Source organism: Pyrgilauda ruficollis, unplaced genomic scaffold (assembly GCF_017590135.1).
Source record: "Pyrgilauda ruficollis isolate IOZ18807 unplaced genomic scaffold, ASM1759013v1 scaffold31, whole genome shotgun sequence".
Classification (NCBI taxonomy): domain Eukaryota; kingdom Metazoa; phylum Chordata; class Aves; order Passeriformes; family Passeridae; genus Pyrgilauda; species Pyrgilauda ruficollis.
The window spans coordinates 289,100-316,209 of NW_024524489.1; the positions used below are offsets into that span (position 1 = coordinate 289,100).

Below are 27,110 nucleotides of genomic sequence, written 5' to 3' on the forward strand. Positions count from 1 at the left end.
AGTGAGAGATAAAACAACATGACCTTCTGATTTTTCTTCTTTTCTCAGTCTTACAATCCATGCCTTTATTCCCCCAACCTGTAAGGAGTTTTGCAAATGCTTAGTTTTCTGTACATCATTAGGCCCACAGGTTTTAATTAGCCTAATTAGGTGAAAAAAAAAAAAAAAAAAAAAGGTGCATGCATAAGAGAATGTCCTTTCCCCCTTTGCTTATTTGAGCTCCCTGCCACTGTGGTATCAAAAATGCAATTGTTCCACTTGGCAAGGTTAAACAATTAGCATTCTAAATTCAGGGCTGCTATTGAGCGGCTCCACTATTGATCCCATTACTGTGCTGAGCCAGGCCAGCTGAGAAGCAGACCCTGCCTGAGGTGCTGAGGAGTTTGCAATTTGCAAAGGAGCTAAACAAACTGCTGCAGGGGGGTGGGGGAAATTAGCAACAGGACAACTTGTTTCTGAAACTCATCTCTTGGCTGAATTTTATTCCTGAAGAATGTCCTACCTGAGAAGATCTCATGCTATCATTTGCTGTATTATAATACAACATAACTTGTGCAAGACAAACAGACTTCATTACTTTTCCCCTGGGAACTCCTCCACTATTTTTTTTATGCATGTTCATGTGAGCAGATCCATAATTACACAACCAGAACTCAGACTTGCTTAAAATGAACCAGTCTAGTTTTTTGTGCCCTGACAAGACACTCCTGTGTAAAAAAAAATATACATATTTCTACAAAGACAACAGTGTCAAGGCAAGAAAAAAACAGAAAGAAAATGTGTTTCTCTTCATATCTAATATTTACTTTAAGCATTGGGAAGCTTAACATGTCAGGCCTAAAAGCCAGTCTGGTAGGTGTGATACCAACACCTGGAAAACTAAACAGAATCAACTCCTGGAGCTTTCCATCACCATGTGTCTGCATCACATTGCAAGACAGGACTTTTAAGCAAAGGAATTAATAGAATCATACAGTCACTGAGTGGCTTGGAAGGGACTTCAAAGATCATCTGGTTCCAACCCCCCTGCCATGGACAGGGACACCTCCCACCAGGCCAGTCTGCTCAGAGCTCCATCCAGCCTGGCCTTGGACACTGCCAGGGATCCAGGGGCAGCCACAGCTGCTCTGGGCACCTGTGCCAGGGCCTCAGCACCCTACAGGCAAGAATTTCTTTCTAATACCTAATCCAAGCCTACTCTCAGCCAGTTTGAAGCCATTGCCCCTTGTCCTGTCACCACACGCTCTTGTTCTGGCTACAGGCTGTTGAATTGCCTGTAGCAGACGTGCAAGGCTTGGTACAAAAGCTCAGCCTGCCTGCCAGGGGCTGCAGGAATGCAAACCCTGTGCTAGAGGAGCTGGTGCCCATCCTGGGAGCACCACCTGCAGCCTTCTCCCAGCCCAGAGTGTCTGACACAGGCTGGAGTCCTCCTGCAGAGTGTCCTCACCTGCGCCCAGGTGGGGAGAGGCCTCTGGCTCCTCTGTTCGTGTACTCAGTGAGGTAACCATCCAACAAAGAAATAAAATTCAAAACAAGGACCCTCACATGTGAATTCCCTGCATTTCAGGACTTGCCCAGCTCCCATTCATGAGGCAGCCGAAAGACCTCGTGGAAAAGAACAGCCTCTAATGACCATGCGTCCTTGTGCTCTGGAGTGTGGGCTACAGCAAGTAATAATAGATGAAGGTTTACATGTTTTTCTTGTGTTTCTGCTGGGGCTGCTGTGTCATTAATTCAGCTTGTGCCTGGCTACTTGTGTTAAACATTCCCTTTGTGGCTTTCTCTAAATCTTAAATTTTGCATGTGACCACACGTAAATGTAAATGTGTATTTTTTATGGTCCTGTAATCTTAGTGCTTTTAAATCCCGATTGCCTGAAGGCACACAGGGAGCTGAAGCAGAAAAGCTTGGTCAGTTTGTGATCATTTAGAGCTAGTTTATTTGCTCTTTCTGAGTGGATTCAGTTCCTGTAGAGGTTTTTGCCTTTAGTGTAATAGAGCAAAGATAAGATCTAGAAACCTAATTAACCCTGCAGGGCCTGTGAACAAGGCTCATTAGAAAACAGTCAAACACATTTATGCTTAAATACCTTATTTACAGGAATTCATATTGTATTTCTGAACGGCAGATATACGTGCCCATACTCATAGCTTTAGCCACTGTAAACCATTTCCTTAAGTGCAGAAAATGTACCAAGCTGGAGCTCAAAGTCACCCGGATTGTACATGTAAATAGCCTGTACTTTGAAAGGCAGCCCAGGATGAATGAAAACCCTGTCTGCAGGAGACTGTAAGATAGTTGTCCTTTCACCTGCACCCCAAAGCAAGTGCAGGTGTTCCCCAAAAGCAGTGTCATTGCAGCCCACATCCTGACCAGTAAACACCGCTCTGAAGCAATTTCTCCAGGGACTTTCCCATCTGTCCAAGGCAGTGACAATGAGACACATGTGATCACAGGCATCTCTGGGGACTTCTGGAAAGACTTCATAAGGACTCAGAATGAGGTTATTACAAACCTCATCCTGAAGCTGCTTCACATCTCTGTAAATATCCTGGGTCAGACTGGATTGAAGCATGGATTCTAGTACTCAGTGCCCATGAATATACACGTACTTGTCATACAAGCTCCAGTTATCCGAGAACAAAAGTATCCCCAGCAACATAATTCTCCTTCTTTCCTAACCCTTCACTCCTTCTACCCCTGCCCCTCACCGCAGAGAGAACAGAAAAGCTAACCCAGTAGAGATCTCTGGAAACAGCTGATATGTTGGTGCATTAGTGGGTGAAGCTATATGTCGTGCACATAGTGACTTAAAAGCCAGGAGAATTAGTTATTCTTCCTTCTCATGACATCTTGAAGGACAGCCTGGATTCAGAATTAGGTCTGCTCAGTACTTAACTTCGTTGCAAGTGACTGCCTGACCAGTGAGTAGGATAAATGATGCCACTGGGACTGAAATGTATCTTAAAATTAATCATTTGCTTAATGGTTGTCCTGGAGAAGGATGGGTTTAAATATAAATTTTTAAGGGCATTTTCTGCTTCAAGGCCTGTGGGATTGAAGATCCCATCAAAGAGAGATTCTAAGCAAAACAGACGTACATTGTGTCACCAATGTTTTAAAATCACAGGCATTATAAATTTAATTTATTTTATATCCTATATCCTGTATCCAAGCACAATTGGTAAACGCAAGCAAACCTGTATGCTATAAATTTTTCGGGGAAGGGATGACTTTTGTTTGGCACTTACTGGCATTTAATACAACATTAACAAGTCTAGAACTGGGGTAACTGTGCTCTAATGTTATTTGAATGAAAATAATTGCAATTTAAAAAAACCTTAGCTTAAGTTCGGCTTCATAGGCCTGAAATAATTATTTTACTGGCCCGTTTAAAAGTATGCCTTTTCAAAAAAGGCAAAACAAACCTCTACCATTTCTATAAGTAGATTCGTAATTTATATTGTGAATGTCTTTGACAAGAGGAAAATCCCAAATCAAGTTACTCTTCAACCTGAACTAATAAATCCTGCCTTGACAGGAGTTCTTTTTTCAGTGCTTCATTTTCAAGGAGTCATGTGGTTTTTTAATAATCAGTCTCGTTGTTTCCTCTTCATCCTATTCAACAAGGCAGTGATAACTGCAAAAGCATCTCGGGTACGCACAGCAACTCAGATGCAGCACTGAGAAATCAATATCTCTGTGAAGTCAGCTTTAATGAGACATCAAAATATTACATCTGCAACTCTTGGCGGCCGGACAGTGCTTTGGAAAGCAAAGCCGGTTTCCCTAGCCCAGATTAGTCAACATCAGGTTCCTTGGTCTAACATTTCACTAAATATTTTCCCACAAATGTCCGACTGCATTTTGAAGGGCGTAGCTGACAACATAAACGTGCCCTAAGGTGAAAATCCCAAAACATTTCCCTGGGCGATCTTTGCGTCTGGACATTACCAATGCAGATGTCTGTAATCAAGAGATCTCAATGGACCCGCTAATTATTCCCTGGGCTTTTCCACTGGCAGGAAAAATCCCATTTGTCGCAGCTTGTTTGCAGAACTGCTTCCATTTCCACAGTGGTGGCATTAATTAGCAAAAACCTGTGAAAATTGTTGGAGTTTATAGGTTCAGAAAACCCATTGCTCCTAAATATTCCTATAAATTCAGCCATGGCAACAAGTCCTGAAGGTCCGGCTTTCTCAGCTGGAGCAATTTTTCATGCTTGTAGCAATAAGTGGGAAATAATGGGGGTCTCAGATTCCCATTAGGAAAGTTGCTTCTGTGACCTCTTCATGCAGATGGATGGTGAATTTCTCAGATAATAAATCAAAGTTTCCTGATGGTGCAGTGGCATCTCTTGCTGAGGCCCGTAGAGCTGCTGGCTGCCTTCTATTCAAAGGCAGCAGGCCTCTGCCCAGCAGGAAGCTTTCCCTACAAATCCTTCCCTCACCATCAGGAGATATTAGGGCCTCTATAAACTGCCCAGGCATTTTGGGGAACAGCCAGCCTCCTGCTGGGAAATGGACACTTTTCAACTTCATTGACATCTGTCACACATACAAAGAATAGAAAGCCATCAGGAAAAAAGCCACATTATGACTTTCCCATCAGCAGGGCCAGTTAAGTCTTTGTCCTTAAAAGGTATTTAAATAGTTCATCAGAGCTACCTTGCTTAATAGTATATTTAGGAAGAGAATCTTACCTTTGGGTTTTAAAGACCATGGAATGTTTCTGTGCTTCTTGATACTTTTTGCATTAGGTTAACTTTCCTGGAGGAATTTTGAACCAAAAAAAACCCCAAAAACCAACACCCAAAAGAAAAAACCCACCAAAAAAACCCCCAACCAACTGTGATGCTGGTTTTTCCATGCAGTTTTTATTAACCTTCTTCCAAATAAGTCTCTGCAAGGAAAATGACACCAATTTTTATTATCAGAAATATATTTATTAAGTGACAGTCTAATTCCCAGAATAGCAGTGCATGCATTTTTTTTTTTTTTTTTGGAGTTACAGCTTTTTTCCCAAATGACCTTAAAATAAGCATGGGAAAGCAGCATTGTAAATACAGTAATGAATTTCAAGTGAATGTACTTTTTCCCCTCAATGTATTGCTTATATTAAACGCTGTGGGAGGGATAGTGCTGTCAATTATTAACATAAGGATAAAACTTAAAGGTGATGCTCTCTTGCTAATTGAAATAATTGTGAAGTTTCTTGAACATAGGTGGCAAAGGTTCAATAGAAAATTCTCCCACTGTGTGATGGATATAGATAACTAATTTTTCCTTCTTTATGCAAGTATTTCCCTCACAAAGCAATAGAATTCAGTAGGTAAATGCACCTTTAAGGAAAGAGGAATTTTCAGCTGTAGCTTTGACATATTACAGGAGCACAGACATCCTTTGAGCACTTGGTTTCTTCAAAAGCTGATGATTCCTAATTTAAGTGCTTTTGTATGGCATTATAATAACTAACGATAAAAAGAATTTTAATTGCTTTTGCACTTATCCCAGAAGTCAATATAAACAATTCATTCTGGGTTTTCTCTGTTGACTTCAGTGGAGTCAGTGTAGTTTATGTAGTGGTGACTGAAAACAGGATTTGGCCAACTGGCTTCAGTCTTTTTACTTGTTCTACCAAATCAATGAAATTGTACACTGAAATGATTGAAGGAGGCAGGACTGGAAGGCAGGAGGCAAAGATGTTCAGCTTGATGCAACAGAAGTATTGGGAGACAATGTACTTACCCAAATGAAGACAAACTCTCTGGTCAGGCAGCCACACACATCTTCCCAGCAATGAAGGCCGAGCCCTGGCACTGCACAGGCTCCACGGGAAAGGGATTGAGCTGCTGGTGGCTGGACAAGAGGAGCAGTGACGGGCTGGCATCATCACTCACTGCATGGTGACCGTGCTGTAATGGATGCAATTGGAGATGAGATGAGTAAAGGATGAGGTGGGCTGAGAAACAGGTCCTGATGAGGCCTGAGCTGAGCACTAAGCTGAAAGGCAGCTGGTTCCTCAAAGCAGCTGAGAGCCAAAGTCATACAAATGACTCACACCTGCTTAAAGCCATTGCAACAGAGCCATGAGGGGCAACCCTGTAATGGAAAGCAGTCAGGATCCCTCCTTTGAGTGACAGATCTTTAATAGCCTTTTTAATACAGGCTGAGCCTGACTGAGCAAACCTAGCAGCAATGTCAAACTTAGCAGTCTTCAAAATTTGGATGGAAAACACTATCAAATTCTGTTGGGCAGAAAACGTGCTTTTCGTGAAGAAAACCTCTTTGTCAACAATTAACCTGCTGCAACTGTTTAAAAGTCTAGCTCATTCTGAACACCTTAAAACAGAAGTTACTACAACATTCCAGAAATGGGTCTCCATCGAGTCAGGAGTTCAACAGTTAAATACTTTAAAGGTCCAAAGTTTAATGATGTGGACTCTAGAATGATTCTTTTAAACTGCCTAATTCCTCTAAAGCATGTAATTTTTTATGGCAAATGGACTGTTCTGAAATGAAGCTGCAGATTTCCTTTCTCCTGTTATGATTTCCTGAGCTGCTCAGAGGAAGCAGCTCAGTGCACCTTCCCGTTCTGTGCCTGGGCACAGGCACGGGGCTGAGGAGCTCAGTTTCCCACCCCCTGTGCCCAGGGCTCAGCTGGGCAGCACAGCCCAGCCCAGTGAGGTACTCCAGCGCACACTTCACGCTCTAAGATTCAAACTGTGCCAACAAAGCCAAAGAGACTCTTTGGATGCTTAAAAATACCCACGGCCACAAGCATGTCAATGGAAGAGCCTGAAGTACTCACTGGTTTCCTGGTGTAAGGACAAAGACATGGAATTACAGAATTATGCCAAAGGCAACACTGAAGGCAGTCAGTGAACTTCCCAGTTCATTCTAGAGATATTCCACATAAAACACTAAAAATTTCAATGCTTTTTACAAACTCTACTATCAAAAAGGCAAATGGTCTGAAACAATTTGAAAAATATCTTTCTATTTTTGAACAAGTTTAAAGAGTGCAAAACTGAGATTTTTCAAAGTGCTGTTTCATTTTCTGTTCAATTCTGGGAACTGTCAATAAACTATTGTCCTTCTCCTTTTCTCAGGCTGTATCTTTCTCTGAACAGCTGCACATATATAATTCGATGTAGAGGGAATTTTATCGCTGAGATTTGAAACAATTGAGATATTCTGGAATACAAATACTCTAGAAGTGTCCTTAACAATCTGCAAATACTTATACATAGCAGAGAAGTGCATTTAACACTGACAATCAGTGCACAGCTAAAGGCAAGCACCAGAAATTCTGAGACATGGGCACTTCTGGTTTTTACTCTTACATCATCAGGTTCTCTTTTGAGCAGTATAATATACAGCTCCAGAAATAATCTGACACTGTTGTTCCCTTGTGGCCTGTATATAAGAAGCTGCTGTCCTTCTCTTGTCCTTCCCTTGCCTATTGTCTTATTTCATGGAGGGTCTTCTGGGCTCTTGTTCCCTTTAGGAAAATGCTGTGGAATGCTGGACATCCCTGACTGTCATTCAGGCACATTTAAAACCTAAGGGATGTCTCTCCTCTCTCTGGATCAAATAATTTCTCCTTTGTAAACATGGTTAACATTTTAATAATCCTGTTGCACAAGAAAAATCTGGCAATCTTTTTCCCAGGATTTTCTGAGGAACATGCGAATAGTCCAGTGCTGTAAAAAGGAAAATTCCTTCATCCTCTGACACTGTTCCATGGCAGTTACTGCAGAAGATAAGCTAATGACCCAAGATTTGCAAGGGGACTGCCCCACGCTGTGACTTTCAGCTTTGCAAAGGCCACACGGAAGGTTTCATTTGTCTCATTAACTTTCCCACTGTACCAATCAGAAGTTTATTATAGAGTCTTTTTCTCTTTTAACTTTTACAGTCCATATACCTCGGCAGGAGCCTGGGCACACTGACCCAGGACGCCCCTTCCAGTGCTGGCTTCCTATGAGATGCAGGAGAACAAATCACAAAGGTCCAGAGCAGTATTTTTACAAACTCTAAATGGGATGAAGCACAACAATGGAACATAAGATTGCACCAACAACCTTCAAGGTAATATGACAGACACAAACCATATTGTGCTGTATATAAACTACACAAACATTTCCACTTGATTTCCTAAGGAAATGAGGCTTATGCAGTCATGCCTTCTGTCTGTTCATGTCTGTCCCTAATAACATTCAAACCCACTGCCACATTTCGATGCAAGTTGTCAGGGGAGAAGCAAAAGATTTGGAGATAATTATGTTCCTCCAGCTCTTGTCATTGCACACAGGAAAGAGACCTAAATTAGTGCCCCAAGCTGAGGAAAATCTCCTTGAAGGGGTGGGATCAATGGCTCCTTGTTCAGTCAGTACAAACAGCTCATTTCCAGCCTTCCAATCAGCCCACGTGGGGCTCCACAGCAGATGCAGCAGGAGCTGCCTTTTTCCCTTCTGCTCGTGAGTGATCCTGGGATCTGGGGTCTCATGAAGGCCCCTGCAAGGTGCATGGGAGACCCAGGACATGGTTCCATAGAAGACTGAGTTTTGGTTGCTCCTGGAACAGCCCCTTATAATTTTCCCACAAAATGAACATTACAGTTTTGGATTTTAATTCCTTGGCTGGACAATTTCTGCTCTGTTTGTTCTTCCAGTGGCCTCAAAGGGCAGAAATCCAGCACACAGACAGTCAAGAATGCTTGGTCGTACTAGTGGCTACATTTTTCATCTGAGGTGGAGAAATGTTTTACTGGGCCCAGGATCCCCTCAGACCTTCCAGAGACTCTTCTGGAGAGGCCATGTCTCAGTGTCCTAACTTTCCAGTAATTTATTAAACCATAGGGGTACCTGCTGACATGCAAGGTTTGTTCTTTCTCACACTAAAGCTGAATCTACCTAATGTGATTCTCTGCTTGAGGGTGTCCTTTGGAACCAGTTCATCCTCCACAGTTCCCTTCCTTGCCCCCACACCCCACCACCTTTTCTTTTTATTCCCAGATCACAGACACTAATCCTGCCTGGCTCAGAGGCATCCTGAGACACCTGTTAAAGTCCTGCTAAGTGGAAAGCAGAATGAGAAGACACTCCTTGAAGCTGTGCTGCTGACATGCATCATATGGAAACGCTTTGTGAAAGCAGCTGACTTCAGCATCCTATGGAGCATTCTAAATCCTGTCACAGTACTTTGGGGAAAAAAACCAAACCCTAAATATTTTGAATTAATACATCTGGGTGCAAGAAAAATCACTCTCTGAAAAACATTTGACACGGTTTCCAAGCCACTGAGCATGTCAAGTAGAGCAGGTAATGCAGCAACCAGAGATCTGAGCAGAAGAAAAAGAAAACTTCAATCCAAATGTACCTTGAAGTACAATACTTATGGATCCAGCAAGGTCTGACCTTTTAAGTTAACAGCTATTAAGTATTTACACACAGGGAGGAAGAGGAGATCCATTGCTTGTGAGATAAACAGAATACTGATGCCAAGGCAGGGAGTCTTTTAAAAGTCAGATCAATTCAGTCAATAAACTAATGACTGAAATGCTTTACACACTTGGGATGGAAAGCTTCCTCCCCTGCCAAGTTGTCTGACACTTTTTTTGAGGAATTATTATGTACATAAAGCATTTCTAGAGACTGTGATTTTGAAAAAGATTTACACTTTTATTCTTTGCTGAAAGAGAGTTATTTCCTGGGGATGTAGTCCTATTTTTGAAGGATTCACCAGCAGACCTTATTTTTAGCAACTAGTTAACCATTCTGCCAACAGAGCATTATTCTTAAGAATTAATGAATGAATACTGTGGTTAAAATATTCTTTTTCAAGAAGGATCCAGCAAAACTGAAACTGCAGTCAGGGCAACTGAACAAACAACACAACATCCTCCAAACCCACTGTTCTAACTCAGCTGGGCGCTGCTGCTGAAGTCAGCCTGTTTATTTGCATGGCTATGAATTGTGAGAATTGAGCTTTTTTCTTTTTAATGAGTTATTGATTTTAGAAAATCACTCAAGACAGAAAATCCATACATTAACAGGCTGGCTTCACTCGCCAAGACGTGTTATTTTATAGCACTTCTGAGAAAATTCAATGCATAAAGTCCTTTCAGCCACTGCAGACAGGACAGATCGATGTGGCTCTGAGACACAGATCAACGCTTTAGGGGACTGATCCATACAGAAATACCTGGGAGACTCCTCCCTCGGAGGGATTAAGTCATTCTTCAAGACGACAAAGGCCTGAGATCCAGAACTTGAGGTTGAAGAAGGTCTCTTGTTTATTGTACACAGGGTTTTTATGGATTTCCAGCAGATTTTCTTGAATAAGGGATTCCAGGTCTCATAAACTGAGAGCTTGTGAGACTGTAAAGGAATATACTCTTAAACTCAACAGAAGTGCTTCTGAAGGGACAAAGGGAGAAAACAAACAAGATACCAGAAAAGAGATCCCTTAAAAGAACTGAAGCACACAAGCTGTACTCCCAGTTCGGGAAAGCATCCCTAAACAGAACAGGGGTTTATGCACACAATTACATGTTGTCCATAAAAAGGACAGATTTCAGTATGTGTTTAAGTGTGGTCAGAGTCTAGATGGTCAGCCTTCTACAGAATGAACGTGTCCAAGTACACTTAGAGACTATTCCTGAATTTAGGAAATCCAGTGGTAACAAAGCTCAAAATAAAGTCTTTTTGTCGGTGTTCACTTTTTTAAAATACACTCCCCACTCAAAAAAAAAAAAGAGTATTAATTAAGGATAAAATAAACTCCTACTAGTGCTAGAGGTACTCACTTCCTTGTGACTTGTTAACTGACAAATATTTCCAAGTTAAACATTGATTTTCCTTGCTTTGCTTCACTCCTGTCTTGAGCAGTCCCTCGGGCTGTGGGATTACAAAAGAAGCACATACATACGGCCCTCATTTCATGTTTCATGGGCTCCTGAACCATTAGGTCCTTCCACAGCAAAGCTGCCACAGCCCACTCAGAGAACATCTCCGGAGAGTGCTTGGACACTGAAGTGGTTAAAGTTGGCAGAGGTGAGATCTGGCCCGCTATCTGGCAGGAAATAGTTCTGCGGAGATAACTGAGTGGAATTCTGTGGCATGCAAAATACATAGGGTCATATTAGATAGTCTTAAGTTTCCTTCTCCTCTAAAATCCATTAATTCAGTGAAGTTTCCTTGGTAAATGAAGGAGTAACTTTTGACAGGACCCAGATCCACTTGCATCTTCACTAAATTTCTGCTGTACCTCTTGAACTCAATACTGTCCCAACGTTAGACTAATTTCGCTGTGATTTACTTATTTCCATTTATGAAAGCAATCACAAAAATTAATAAGTGCCATGTCTTATGAAAAACATTGAAAAAGTAAAATGTCAGTGCAGTAGACAAAGCCCAAAACAAAAACCTTCTAAATTTTGGGTCTGCTTTGCTGCTTGCTCCCAGGAGCTGAGATACTTCATTTTTCTGCCTCGTTTTCTTTCTTAGCAGTAGGAAAAAAGCTGTTTGCTTGCTTTTCTCTCAAGCATATTATAAAAATTGGTTATTTTGTGCTTGATTTGTTTATTTTTTCTAATCAAATTTAATCAGGCTCTCATTCAGCAAAGTTCCTAAGCATATATTCCACAAATATGAGCACAATCTTCTGTAAGAACAGAACACCTTGAACCTGACCTTCACAACTATGATTTTTTGTCTTGCTTTCTGTGCACTCCCTGAGGTTTCCCAGTACATTTAGGCTTTTTTGGTAAAATGGATTTCCTGTTCTATGCTTGCAATGAAACCACCTCTAAGAGCAAACCTACCCTTCAGCTTGGCTTCTCTGGGTAGAGTGAAAACTGCCCCAGTGAATGCAGGGAGAGAAAAACTTGTTGGGAGAGACAAAAAACTTGTAAGGCAGATGAGCAGGGTTTTAGGATTCTTCTTCAATGAGAAGAGTAATAGAGTGGCAGAATCACAGAAAAATTTGGTTGGAGGGACCTCAAAGATGACCCAGCTTCAACCCCCTTGCCATGGGCAGGGACACCTTCCATGAGAGAAGGCTGCTCAAAGCCCCATCCAACCTGGCCTTGAACACTTCCAGGGAGGGGGCAGCCACAATAGTAACAAAGACAATATTCTGTGTGGAAGAAAGAAGAAGTTAAAAATCCCACCAAAGCCATAGCCCTTCAGAGAGACAGAGTAGTGATAAGAGAAGCTAAAGCAGCAGCTCTCCTTCCCAGCTAACAGGATCATGTTCTCCTTCCAGGGAATGTCTGATTCTGAAGGCAAAGATGATTTATATAGTTTGGTTAACGGAGGCATGGGAGGCAGACTATTAAATGTGCAGGAGAACTACACTGGACCAGCACAGAGAAAAAAAGATGGAAATATTCTGTTATTGATTGGTAGCTGAAAACACAAGCTGCTATGAGGGTCAAGCTGATCACTACAGCTGGTCACTACAGTTAGTGTAGGGATGGAGGAAGAGACAAAGAAATACCATTAGAAGATTTAGGAATAATCCAACTAGGACTTGCCAGGAAAAGGAAGCCACTTTATCCAAAGGGAAACTTAGGGTGCAGGGACAGTTTTGACAGATATAAGAGACAACATACTGATAAAGAGAGATCTGCAGCAAAAACATCAGAGTCTGCAAAACAAGACATAGTTTGGGAACAAGACAACATCTGGTATTTGGGAAAAGATACCAGAACTGCAATGGCTCACATCATTTTGGCATTTGCAATTTCTTGAAGGGAGGCACTGGAGAAAGTCCAGTACAAAGTCAATGGCCACTGCACAACAAGCCTGGAGAGGTCGTAGGACATGAGATAATGCTGCTGAGGACCCACTGTGGCTGAGAAAATTGATCCTTTCATTCCAGTTGGACAGAAATGTGAGACAGTTCAACACCAGAAAAAGCAGTATTTGTTCTACTAATATTGCTACTCAAACTAGAAATGTACGTAGAGAACAGCTGAAAAAAGTCAAAACTCTCCCTTTTACTAAGGAAATGTAAATTAAGCCTTGAGGTAGGCAAAATAGAAAGATGTATTGTAGTAGCAAGAGAAAATAACTGCTGCAGTAAAAAAAAGTTCCCAATTCTTCTTAAGGGTATAAATTCACTGCAAGATTATGGGACAGGAACAAATAAAGACTTCGATGTAAACTTTTCAGGACAAGCAACTTCTCTGAGTACACAAAACTCAGAGAGCACAAGCATGTGGTGTTGTACATTCCCTGGAAGCTACTAGAATATTTGAATATTATTGTTTGAGAACCATCAGTTCTGAACCATTGTTCAAGCAGCAGTTCAGACTGAGGGGAAAATAGCTTTTTCAGCTGTGTACAGGCACCTCCATTCTTCTCCAACAAAAAAACCCAAAAACCCAACCTTCTAATGTGCTCACTTAAGTAGTGGAAGGGATCAGATCCATTGGGAGAGTCATGTGTGAGGTGAGTATAATGCTAAGCCAAATCATCCAGCCCTGATCTGAGAGGACAATGGCAGGGAACAGACACAAGGGCAAAACAACTGTTGAAAAACAGGAAAAACTGAAGGGACAAGTTAGAAGTGCCAGATCCAAGGTGTGACTGTAGACTTAAATCTGAATTCCCATGGAAATGTCTAAGGTGGGTACCTGCATGGTCTTGACAGCTGGATGGTGAGGTTTCTGAAGACTCATAGAACACAGTAGGGGTACAGAACATTCTGAATACGGATGAACATTACCGATTAGTTAATAAATATTTACACACACACACACACACACACAAGCTGCTGTGCTAGGTCAATGTTTTGTGGTAAATTAATGTAATTTCTTATGAACAAGTTGGAATTTCATGTCATACAATCTCATATGAAGAAAAGCTGGGACTGTCAAGGCACTGGCTGCAAGCAATTTCTGCACGGCAGAAGACTGGAGGTACTCTTGCTTTTTACATGTTTCTCAGGAATGATATTCCTCTGCCAAAACTTGCAAGGTTGTATCTATCTCAAGTTCATGGTGGATGAGGTAAGGCCCTGCTCACTCTGATGTAATCTGAAATAAATGGGATGGACAAGGGATCAGATTAAAGAAGTGGGTCAGATCTGCTGCTGGCGCTGCTCCACTGACGTCAATGGAACTAAGCTGATTTACACCAGCTGAGTATCTGTCCTGGAGGTTTCCATACACTTTGACAAAATAAATAAAAATGCACATTAAAAGCTCCCCTTGGTAGATCCCAAGTCCAAATGCCTCATCCCTAAATAGAGTAAATAAATGATGAGAAAGTAGTTACTGTAGACATCACTTGTTACAAGTCAACAATGAACAGAATAAAAGTCAGGCCACCTGAAATCTTTAATTGGTCCTTACACCACTGAGTGAGAGAGAAACTGATAATTCAGCAAAAAATCACCTTAACTCTGACCCAAAACAAATATCTTTGCAGTAACTGTTCCTGGAATGAACAGATGCTCTCCTTTGCTTCATAAAACATTAACTGCCATCCCCATCAGGCAACTGAGGCTACAAAATAAAGTTTAGCTTCAGTCCAGAACTGGGTCATACCTTTATTGCTGAAGAAAATCAGTGTTCATGTTCTAGAGACAGGAATGCAAACACTTTCTGAAAACAAATCTAAATGCACAGAGAAACTTCCAGGTGTTCCTCAGATTTATGTTCACACCCCCACATCCTTAGCCTAACTCAATTATAACTTCCTTTGGAAAATGTCTTTATAATTGCTGTTCTTCTAAATAATACTTTGGAAGTGTTACAGGCAGACAACATGTGTGCATTGGCAACACTTTATAACATCGTCCCTGAGGAGGAAATATTTAGCTGTTGGTAGTGTAAATCCACCCTAAGAAATGGAAAATCAGCCGTATTATAATGAAATTATAAATCATACAATTTTTTTGCATCCAGGAAAAATAGGCTATATCCTCAGATTGTTGGACATCAGTGTTGTCCTGTGGAAATTATATAACTTTGCCATTCACTCCAAGTGAGCATTTACTTTGGTGCATTTATCACACCATAAACTAAACCATACTTCAGTTATTTAGGCAGAGTGACCTAGACAGGGGGGATTTCAGACAAGTTGAGAAATGCTTGTGTTCATGAATCACCCCAAGCTGTGTGTATTCCACATAGAAGCTCTCTAATCTGTGTTTCCAGTTTACTTCAACCTCAGCAGCTCTGAGGTTCTTCTGGTCACACTGTGTTGACTTAAAGCACAGATGTTTCTGCTGAGGCCTGAAAGAGAGCTGAAGAGTTTTATCACATTTTAAAAGTCCATCAGAAATCCTACATTCAAGTAGCAGCCAAATTGTCTTGCTGGACATACAAATTCAGTCTGGTATCTCCCAGGCTTCTACCGCTTGCGTTTCACACAACAAACTTAGGTGTGATTTACATATGCAATCTCAAAAAACATTTGCTAAGTAGATAGATTTATTCCTTGCTTTTTTTCTCATGGTAAACTAACTTTTCTCCACTTCTACCCTCCAGGCTCAGTTTTGAGGACTTACTGACACTCCAGCTCCAGCTTCCTGCTGCCTTGGGGTTCAATCCATACCTGCTTTGTGCTGCAGAGAGCAGGAGTGAGGATGCAAACCTGGCAAGGCTGACTCGCTGGTCTAATCCTTCCTCCTCTACCTGCAGTTATCAAAGCCTCCTATGTCTTTGTGCACTAGAAACCCCTCCTCTCCAAACATCCACCCTGGGAAGCTGTATGCAAATAAGGCTTGTGCTGAATCCATGCTGCCAGAATTCCTAAAATGCTACAGCTAAGCACAGAATTCGACCTATAGCACAGTGGAGGAAAAGTTAAAACACAAAATGACATATCCCTTCCACAATCTGAATTCCAGTAAGCAATTTCCTTTTCCCAGTGCACAGATTCTCAACAGATAGGGAACAGCAGACAGAAACTTTGCCAGTTTTTAATTTATTTTTTTATAAACCGTAAAATTTCTTAAAGCAATTGTACACATTTCAGGCTTCCCTTTGATCACTCTTTGCAACAATGACTCCAGGCCTTTGCCTAGGTATGATTCCTCAATCCCAACACATACAATGGAAGTGCCCTAGCTCACAGAAAGCCTTCTCATTAAAGCTCTAATCTGTTCCACTACATTCTTGCAAGACAGAATTATCCAGCTTTAAAGCATGCCTCAATAGTGAGCCGTAATAAGACTGATAGAAACAGCTTAAGTAATTGGATTGCTATATGGTATTGAATGTCTGACAACAAAAGATATCAATCTCTATTCTGCTACTGAATCTTTGTTCCAGCAATGAATTCATTTAGTAATGCACTTGGAGGCTTGCAGTCCCTGCAGGAGAAGTAACAGACTGCAGACACAAAGGCAGGGCCATCTGATGAGCACAGAGAAAGGGACTGTGCCATTCCAAGAAGTTAATTACAGTGAACAAAAGCACAAGACTATGACTTGTTGACCATTACCATAATCACATTACTACAGTCTTCTTCTATTCCCAGCAGCAGAGGGTCTATTCTTTCCTTCCATTTGGCACCGTGCATCATATTTGTGTTTTGTCACCTGAAATGTATTGTTGAACAGACCTCCCTCTAAAGATAGCTGGAAGTGTCACGTTGTTTCTTTTACAATTTATTCTTTGGAGGCTGATTTATAAGTGCTCTAAGTTGATTAAATTTTTTTTTTTAACTTTGAACAAAGACAAAGGTTCCCAAGATTTTCTGCAAATGAAAATTTCTAAGAATGTTTTTGCCTATGAAACCTTGTGCTTGTGTGATATGTGCAAGAAACATAGCAGACACAGTAAAACAATTCATGACATACTGTCTACAGCCTCGCCACTTTTGGAGTTAAACATAACCCATGCTCACCTATAAAGTAAAAGAGGGTAGATTTGGTCTGGATAAAAAGGAGACATTTTTTACAGTGAGGGTGGTGAAATACTGACACATTTTGTCCTGAGGAGCTGTGCTTGCCCCTCCCTGGGAAGATTCAAGGTGAGGCTGGAGGGGGCTATGAGCAACCTGATCTGGTTGAAGATGTCCCTGCTCCTTGCAAGGGGGTTTGACTATGTGACCTTTAAGATTCCTCCCCAAATCAAACCATTCTGTGATATTTAACAATTTAACAAACCCTAACTTACCCCACAGTAAGGTCCTGTCTGGTAACATCTAACAAACACTTTGCTTCAGAACTTCAAAAGCAAGTTCTAAGGCTTGATGACTTGACAGAAATGGCATTGGGACCCAGTGTTTCCATATCTCTTATATACACTACCAAACCCAGCAGCTGGAGTACCTTGATTTGAGGGGACTTGGTGGAATCTCTGCCTGAGAAAATCCTCAGCTTTCAACTCCACGTGCCAGAGGGCACACTTTTAACTGGTGTACATCAGACTCACACAAAACTAAAATATCTGGTTCCAATAAGACACACATTTTGTACAAAATACAACCAAAATAAAATTTAGCTAGATCTCTTCTTCTTCAAAATAGCTTAAATGGCACAGCGAATTAATTTCCAACCACTTAAAACCATTCAAATGCTGCTGTGCCAAACCCTGTATGAATTTCTTTTTTAGCACTACAATCAGCTTCAGAAGAGCAGTAAGTACTTCCCAGTTTGGAGAAATGGGATTTTTTGCAACAGAAAGGACCAGAGCAGTGTCCATTCCTCCTAGATTTTCTCCCAGAGACAAAATCTTCAAGTGAACTCCAAAAAAAGGAAAGAAACCCAACAGAAATATGGGTTTTTTATCAGCATCAACAACTTTCTCTGGTGCTCAGCTACTGGAAATGGTTAAGTAGCAGGAACCTGCCTGCAATCCATAATGGATTCATGCACAAATGGCCCAAATTCTCTGTTATTTAACTTAAGTATCCTAAATTAGCAAGACACCTTTTAACTAGCCAGCCAGGGAATCCAGAGTGCAGTCATAGGAGCCCCTAAATTGCCAAGAGCTAATTGAACCCTCAAGCCTGGAAAGAAGCTATAGTGTATCCAAATCCTACCTCACCCCTGGTTGGAACACCTTAGCTGGCCATTCCAACCCACATCCTGCATCTGCAGGGAAGCACCTCTGCCCCAGCACAGCTCCCAGATGCAGGACAGGGAGGTTTAGTGAAGCAAGACTCTGCAGACCTCAGCTGACCAGGGTAATTCCTGCTTTGCTAGAATGCGTCTCACCCAAACCAATCCTTTTCACACCCTCAAAAAAAAATCCCCTGTGGACCAGACAAACCCTAAAAATTTCAACCAAAGCAGTAGATGCTATAGAGGAGCAGCTGCCCAGCAGAGCCCTGGGGAGCCCACGGGGTGACCACAGGGCGGTCTGATAAAAATCACCCACCACTGACTGGAATCGCTGTCTGTGGCACGGCCTGGCACACCACAGCACATTTCCTGTCATACGCAGCCCGTATTCCAGCACCATCCCAGCAGCACCAGAAAACCCCAAATACCCATCTTTCCTGGAGCACTCCTCCCCTCCAGAATGCCAGAGCACTGCCACAGAACCAGAGTGCTGGCCACAGAACCCCGCCTTCGGACACCCTAACTGAGGCACCAAGCAGCAGTGCAGCTCACTGCTGGGGTAAATCCACGCAGGGAAGTGGGGTCTCTGCTCACCAGGCCTCTTCTCATTCAGCTGTGAATCCAGGAATCCCCAAAAAAGCTTCGTTTGACTTGTGACAGCTTCTCAATCCAAGCCTGGCTTTTTAATAGCAGCACTGCTGGTTTGGAAACACGAAGCAGGATAGACACTTCCCTGTGCAGAGTAATGATTAAAATCAGCAGTGCTGTAGGCTCTCTTGAAACTTGCTGAAGATTTATTCTTTAAACAAGAGAATGATTTATTTCAACAATTATCTTCAGGCAGATTAAAATATGTGCTTTCAGGGCTCGTATTCACCACAAAATTAAGAACACTGGGTGCCAGCCATGGAAGCCCCGTGAGTCTTTGGGACTCGGCACTGACGGAGACTCATCCCGACCCAGGAGAAAGAGCTGTCTCTTTCCCATGGCCACAAAATGCCATCCCTGACCTTCTGCTTGGCTCCACCATTTGCACAAATCCTTTGGCTTCCCCCTACTTGACCTCCTGCAAGTTGCAATGGACATATAAGGCACATGGCTCCCCAGAACCACACCAGGCATGCTCTGGGTCGGTGTCATGACAGAAGAGTTAGACTGAAAGGATGGACTGATTACAAGCCAGATGCCCCACAGCAATACAGCATTTCCTAAGAGTATGTTTTAAAATGCTCTAAAAGACCAAAGATATTTAATAAAGCAGTAGCTTCCAATAAGTGAGAAGTCTCCACCAGGAATGTTGAGTGCATTTTTTTTAAGAATAAAATCTAAGAAGGCTCTTCCTGCAACAAAGCTTTTCTCTCTTACAGCAGAGGACCCTGGCTTCAGCTGGCAGTCTGAGAGAAAATTTATCATGTAAAGCCACTTTTTTTAGCTTTGATGAACCAGGCTGAAAGTTGAGAGGGAGGGAAGGTGTAGAGAAATACCTGCTGATGAATAATCTTTTCCACTCCAAGAGCCTCAAATTCAAACTTAAAAGAAGGGGTCCTTGCATCAAAAAGTTTTGGAAGAATGACCTGTGTCTTTCCCCCATCTCTGGAACCAAGAACCCTCAAAAGTTGATTCTCCTTTCCATTCCCACTCCATTATTTCTATGTCCCTTGATTTCAGCTTTTGCTCCCTTTACGGTTTTGCAGCTTTGAGTCAGTAAACAAAAGCCAGTTGCTCTGTGTGTACTGGACTTGTTCCTGTTCTTTCACCACAGACCAAGATCCCCTGACATGAGCCATTCACACTGCTCAGTGCTCAGTGTCAGCAGCAAGCACACTGAAATATGGAGAGTGAAAGCCTTCCTGAAACACGTACTCCAGAATTAAAGATACCCAAACGTACAGGAAACTTTTACATTGTAATGTGATCATCCTGTAGAAGACCACAGGCCTGAACCAACAGATTTTCAGTACCACCGCGCTATGACTCATTGTGAATTTACCTCCAGCAGCAATACGAAAGATCGTGCTCAGGCTGAAAAGTCACACTCAGTGCTGCAGCTCTTCTGTCATTTCAATACCTTTATTTTTCACTCAGACATAATTATTAAGTAGTAGAAGCACAAAACACCTACCAGGCTCAGCCAAGCCATCACTTTCTTAGCAACAGAATTCACTATGCTTGTTCTTTAAAAGTCTAAAACCTAAAAAATAAGAGCCATAAGATGAGATAAATGTTGTAAAGTCTTGTCTAGACAGTTGTTTATAATATGTGGGCATTTAGTATACATTTTATTACTCTCCTAGGACAGTAGTGTCCATACATAAGTTCCTTGTCTGAAATCCTGAATCCACAGGAAGGGGAGAAGAGCAGAAACAAGGAGAATCCAGAGACTGGCAAGTGAAGTGCCCAGGAAGCTTAAAGAAATGTCTGGGAAAAAAAGGCTGAGAACACTGGGATTATGATTATTAAAGAAAATTATGTGAGAGTTCCACAATAGATCAAACATACAGACAGCTGTGTCCTCTTCATCCTTCTCTCCTAACAAAAGACAAAGGCTCTGTCAATGGAGTAGAAAAATTATATTTTTAAGTGATTTAAGAAAAGTCTCAATATGAATAAATAATCCATGGAACTCTCTGCCAGAAAAACAACTGGGAAACCACAAATACTGCACTGCGAATTAGTGTTATTTATGACAAGGTACAACTACAGGGTTATCAAGTCCTGTGACTCTCATCCAAATGACTAACAAAAGGCTTGGCATCCTTTTTTAATTTAGGAAAATAATTAATTGCTTTCTAATTTATTTTCTCCTTATACCGACTAACACCAGCAAATGTTATCACACTGGGTATCTTATCTGGTAGGGTAGTGTTTGTGTTTCTCTATTGCTTTCCTCCTTATGTCACTGACTTCTCTACAGAATGGTGATATTAACAGCATTTTCCTTGTTTAAAAACTGTCCCTTTCAAGCTAAGAGTTGTCAGAAATCTCTCAAAAGCAGGACTTGAATTGTGAAAATGCTGCTTATACAAAATTTTTTTATGATTATAGCTTTTTGTTGCCAAAACACCAATGACTATTTTGAGTGAGAATATGACTCTTGTGCTAACATACGTAAGCATAAGAGACACTGTGAAGGAACCACATTGTAATAAAAGCAATAGCTATATTAACACTTATGTAAAAGCAGCTGTTCCAAATTCTTAGGGATCTTTATGGACTTCTGAGTCTCTGGAAGCTTGGGGGAAATTGTTTACTTACTTTATAAAAACTTTGAATTAAAGACTAATCAGTATTAATCGTGATCAAAGTTATCAAATATTTAATCATGCGTTTTAGAAAGCTGAGTCCTGATGAAAAGTGTGCAAAATAAAGACCCCACAGGTCCATTTGGATCAGTTTTCAAACTATGTTTATCAACAATGTTTGAGTCACCAGAGTGAAAGACCAGCCTTGAAAGCCTTGCACACAGTGAGGTATTTCAGCAAAAGACCCTCAGACAATTGATGTCTTCGGTTTCATGGTGAAGTATATATTTCATTTCCTGCCTGGATTGGTTTTGTGTACGGTCCAGGCTAAGTGCTTATTCCTAAGCAGGTTTTCTTACTCACTTTGATTTACTTTATCTCTCTGTGCCACTTTTCTGCCTCAACGGCTTAAATTCAGTTTTATGGACTAAGGATTATCTCCTGATTAATGTTGTTAATTTCTGATCCCAGTTATCAGTGCAAAACACAACCATCACAATCGTACTGGAAGCTGTTTGTTTGGTGTCCTTAAAAAAATTCCAAGGTCACTTCCCATATATCTGAGGCCAGCTAAACACTGGGACATACAAAACCTCTTGGACTCAGTGAGAGATTTCCTAGAAACTTTGAAATACTCTGTATAAAATTACTCAGAAACTGTCCAGTCTGCTTTAGAGCTGGTTTACCCCATGCCTTTCATCAAGGTCTCTTCAACTTTCTCCCACCAATGAACTTCCTCCCAAAACTGGGCAAGGCCAGCATTTCCTCCTCTGGTGACCAGGATCACCCAGTTAGCCACTGGATGCAGAGTTCTGTCCACATTTCAGATCTCCTGTCCATATTACCTACCAAGAATGAAGCAGATCACACACAGGAATTTATTCTGTATTTGGAAGGCATCTCCTTGGGAATAAATCTGGCAAAGCTAACTTGGGCTTGGGCTTAATCCTCTTTCAACAAAACATCCCACATTTTTTGTTACTTGAAGTCACAAACATAAAGATCACATTTGAGTAGAAAAACAGAAGTCACAGAATGGACATACTCTTTTTGGAATGCCAGCTCCATTTTGCCAGGTCGGGTCTGACAGCTTTGCATTTTGTCACTTGACGTGGATAGGTTTAAGCAACCTAAAACCAACGCATGTACAAACTTCTGGGCAGCAACAAATCTTCCCAATCCCTTGCCATCAGTGGCTGCAGAGCACTCACAGCAGCACAAGCACTCTTTCTCAGGGAAACATCATGCTTAGAATCACAGCACAGTGAACTGTCAAGTCTTATTTCCCTTCTTAATGGGTTAGCAAATGGGCTGGTGGGTTTTTCACAAGCATCTAACTTGTGAATTGATAGTGTTTACCTTGGCTATTATTTTTAAGGAAGCCTACTGTGGCCACAGTACAAACATCCCTTTTGCTGCAGGCTGTCCCTTTGTCTGGCACTCCTAGGCTTGAGCCTATTCACTGGTCAAGTGCTCACGCAGAGAGGAGCTTCCCTGGATACAGAGCTCAAACTTTCACTGGTCTCCATCCAGGCTAAAAGTGGCCACTTAAAAAAAAAAAAAAAAGTTCAAAGAACGGGCAAACAATTCCGGAGTCCTGGAGAAATAAAACATTGCTAGAGGAAATCGCTGGTGCAAACAAGCCTCAATAGGTACAGTGGGAAAACATTGTTTTCCAGCCACCCCTGAGCTATCCCAGTGAGAGTCTTCAGAAGAGCAGCATTCCTCCAGTCCCCTGCCCTCTCCACAAGGAGCAGGCATCGTTTGTGCACCGCCCAGGGAAAGATGGGAGGGTGAAATGTGGCTCCAGTGATCTGCACAGGATGGGTGCAGTGGGGCCTGCCCTTCCTGATGAAAGGCTGCTCTGCAAAGCAGAGGGAAAAGGGGCTGTCTACCTAAAAAAGAAAAGGGAAATAAAATCTTTCCAACTACCAGGCAGTGTAAATCCAGCTTATGCCCTGTCCTTGAATTTATAAAGCCCTAGGAACCCATTCTACTCTAGCAATAGGGACCAGGGTGCTTTCAAAATGTGCGTGGCTGCAGAGGAAAGAGAGGGGGATGAGAGGTAAGAGACACTTCCTCTGTGTAAAGAAATGAGGCTGATGAAGAAATGTTGCCTTTCCACCTTCTGGCCTAGATGAAATAAATGACCTCTAGCACAAGGAAAGAGATGTTCTCTGCCAAAGGTGAGGGAGGTGCCACACTTGCAGCTTCTTCAGCTGGAGGGGCACATGGAAGAGCTGGCAACCTAAAAGGGAAATGGAGACATCTGCAGAATCCACAGGAGGGAGCACAGCTATCCCCATAATCCCAACCCCTCTTGGCTGTTGGTTAAAAAACCCTTCTCCCTTCTGCAAGGTCCTTCCTCTTGTATGGAGAATTCTGTGAAACAAAACCCTGAGGTGTTCAGGAATTACATGCCCTCACTTCATGAAGATGCATCCAAGAAAGGACTGGACAAGTCATTCAGCTGAAGAACGACTTAATTGCAACAACTGCCACATCCTGAAAAAATTCTGTTTTTAAAATTGGTTATTGCAGCAACATAGTCACTTACACGTAAGTGAAACAAGGAGTTTAAAACTATTTAGCAAGATTATTTTTTCTATTAAAAACAGCTCTGAGGTAGATTTGTACTCTCATACATAAAATCATAAACAAATACATTCCAATGTAAACAGCTAATAGTAGGTACATTCAGAATTGTTCTGTTTTGCAACTGTGAAAGCTAAACTACCTAAATATTGTAAGTTTAGTTATGGAGGATGACCCAATGATGTGCTTTAAGAGAACTGTGGATGACCAGGGAAACAAACATGTTTTGCCACAGACTTTGGCAGAGGGAGGCTCAGGGAAAACTAAAGAGAGAAGGAAAGTAAGAGATAAGATAGGGTGGTGAAAGGCAAAAGTTGGTATCAGTGACATCTGCTGCTGACTGTGCCCCTTATTTGTAACTTTGCAAATACAATGGAGATGCAAAAACAGGCTGGAAAATTCCTCTGAGGAGAAAAATCTATACCCCTATATACCCCTCTCCCATATCTTCTTTAGCAATCTTGCCTTTGGTTTCAGTGTAACATGAACAGACCTATCTCCTTACAAAAGCTCCCTCTTCCCACCACCCTTGTTTGTTATTTTATGTGTTTCTGCATCATTTGCAGAGTTTGCTTTGATCTACATTCCTCCTGGATGTGCAGTTTCCTTTTCGGCTACCAAAAGGAAAACTGTTTGGTTTTGAAAATTTTGAAGCTTATTTTGAAGCTTTGCTGGCTCAAAATACCCATTTTTAATCCAAATGAACATAACTTGGTGCTTTCAGCTCTTCAGCCCCGGTTGCCTTCCTTTCAGGAAAAATCTCTTTGAACAATAAGTGACCACTTCATACTCTAATAAAATGTCTAAACTGTAATCCCAGCTGGCATAAATGAGAGCATTCTGTTTGCTACAGCTGGGTTTGACTATTGACACTCATACATAATTTGATCCTTGAATTGCTTTCATTTTAGCATCATCCTGAACTGTTCAATGTTTTGTGTCACATCTGATACCCACTAACATATACCATGCTGCTCTAAAGCATTATCAGAGCAGGTAATTAGGAATTCTCTCAACATTTCTTTATTACAGACTCAATCTGTCTTCCACCAATGGCAGAATTCCTGCAGCCTCCAAGGGTTGATTGAACTTGGGTGCAATTGCAAAATGGCTGTAAATCCTTCTTCATGGAATATGTGATGCTGAATCTAAAGCCTGTGCCATTTTAATCCTTCCTCCTTCTCTAGCAAGCATCACAATGCGACCGCACTAGGAATAGTCCATAGACAAAACACAGTTCACAAATAACAGGTAAACAATCTTCAAATGAGAAGAGAAGCCAGGACACATCCTTGGATTGACTCTTTGACTGGGAAACAGGATATATTCTTCAAGGACCTTGCAGGGATGGTCCCAGAGGACAATTAGAGATTAGATCTTCTCTTCTTAGGGGTTAGGCCACAGGAGTTAACTTGGGAAACAATTCACATAAACAAAGTGCTAGCGAGAGGAAGGGCACTGTCAGATTCTGCTTCTGTGTCTTTACTAGGCATGGGCCTTCATGTCAAGCTCCACTTTCAGAACTTGGTTTCCAATGTTAACACAGCATTAATTGACATCACCAGTACTAGAAAGGAGCAACACCCTGGGATTCTGGAGATTAATTAACTATTTTGGGAAGATTCTTAATGAGATAGCCTAGAATTAGAGTATCCTGATCCACTGACTAAAAGTAAGTAAGTAAAATGTGCTTAGTATCACTCAGTGGATACTGAGCTCCTTCCAGGAGAGCAAGTGCAGAACCTAGGAGATTGAGGCTCTTCTCATCTGCAGCCTGGTCTATTATAGGCAGTCAAAGGCTGAGCTGCTCTCTATGAATAATTTTTGTTTTAAGAAAAAAATGGCGAAGGAAATTCATATTCAAGTGCCTGTGTGCACATAAGGAGTGGGGGAAAGTGTTCCTACTCTGCAAGAAGAAAAAGATTCCTCATAAAAACACAGCCATGCCCATCTTACCAAAGTAAATACTAAGAAAACTGTTACCAGGAGTAAGTAATATCTGAGAATGACTTCCCTTTTTCACACAGATTTTCTCCTTATATTTTATATATAAAAATATAAGGAGAAAAAATAATATGCATGGAGCAATGTGTATGTCCACAATTATACAAATTATGCATATGAATTATGAATATGAATTAAATGAATTACGAAGTCTAAATACAAAGTCTATAAAAATTATTAAGAAGCTTTGCTGTAAGAGGAGACACATATATGGACTTGTAAACTACTCTGTGTTCCATCTAAAATTGAGCAAATGGAAGCTGTTTCCTGCTAGGTGTATGTGGATGAGGCTATTGCTGATTCTAATGTGGTTTTCTGTACACACTCTCTTGAAACACATTTCTCTGTATCTCTAAGATATAAGACTTTAATAATAAAGATACATTAAACAGTGTTGGTGTTCCATGTAGTTCTTTCTCCAAAGCCAAATTCCACATCTAGGAGAGTGAGCAGAGTAAAATATCACAGAAGAAAATTATTACTTGCACCCAAAAAGCAATGCCAGTGGACAATCCAGGAAAACACATGGTTTCTTTTCTTTTTTAATTAAAAGTGTCTAGAAGCACACCTAAACGGTAAATCTCAGATAAATAAGCTAAAGGCAGGAAACCCCCTGTATCCCAGCTGGCAATGCACTACAAAAGCACACATCAGGGCTACCCCAAAGCTGAGCCCCCAGAGCAGAGCCTGCCTCAGCTGCGCTGCCTGCCATCTTCTGCATTGTCAGGACCACAGCTTGCATCATTAAGACTTGAAACTGATCCACTTCAGTGATTAGGCTGATCCAAGGACACGGACAGAAGAGCAGGATTTAATGGGCAGGCAGGCAGGAAAAGTCTTTTAACACTTTAGAAAACATTGACTTGGTGGAAGGAATTGGCTAGCTCAAGGGATTAGTAATGAGATACTGAGCCCCTTAGCTCTAGGTCACCACACTGAATCTGGTCCAGGTCAGCAGAAATCAAAAGCTGTTGCTGTTCAGTGGCCTTCGGGAATCAGTTGGTGGTCCCACCCCAGCCACCTCTGGCAAAATATCTGCACCAACACTAATGATAACAGTTGGCAGCACTTACAGGAAAGGTTGAGGGCTGGCACAGTACAGGAAAAGTCTGAGCAGAGAAAGATGTCCCTGCAAGCACACTAGGCTGTGACTCAAGAAAAATGAGAAAGCAAGCTCCCTCATCTTCTACAGATTTCCAGTGTGACTTGGGGCATGAAATTGAGGATCCTGTTCAAG

The 27,110-nt window shown here is 41.6% G+C and overlaps 1 long non-coding RNA gene across 1 annotated transcript in view; it reads right to left on the minus strand.

Moving 5' to 3' along the window:
- Positions 1 to 5,793: 5,793 nt before the first annotated feature.
- The window catches only part of LOC121357064, a 48,294-nt gene continuing 26,977 nt past the window's right edge, over positions 5,794 to 27,110 (minus strand). The window contains exon 6 of the long non-coding RNA XR_005955675.1: positions 5,794 to 5,914. This is a non-coding gene — a long non-coding RNA (uncharacterized LOC121357064). The remainder of the gene's footprint in view (positions 5,915 to 27,110) is intronic.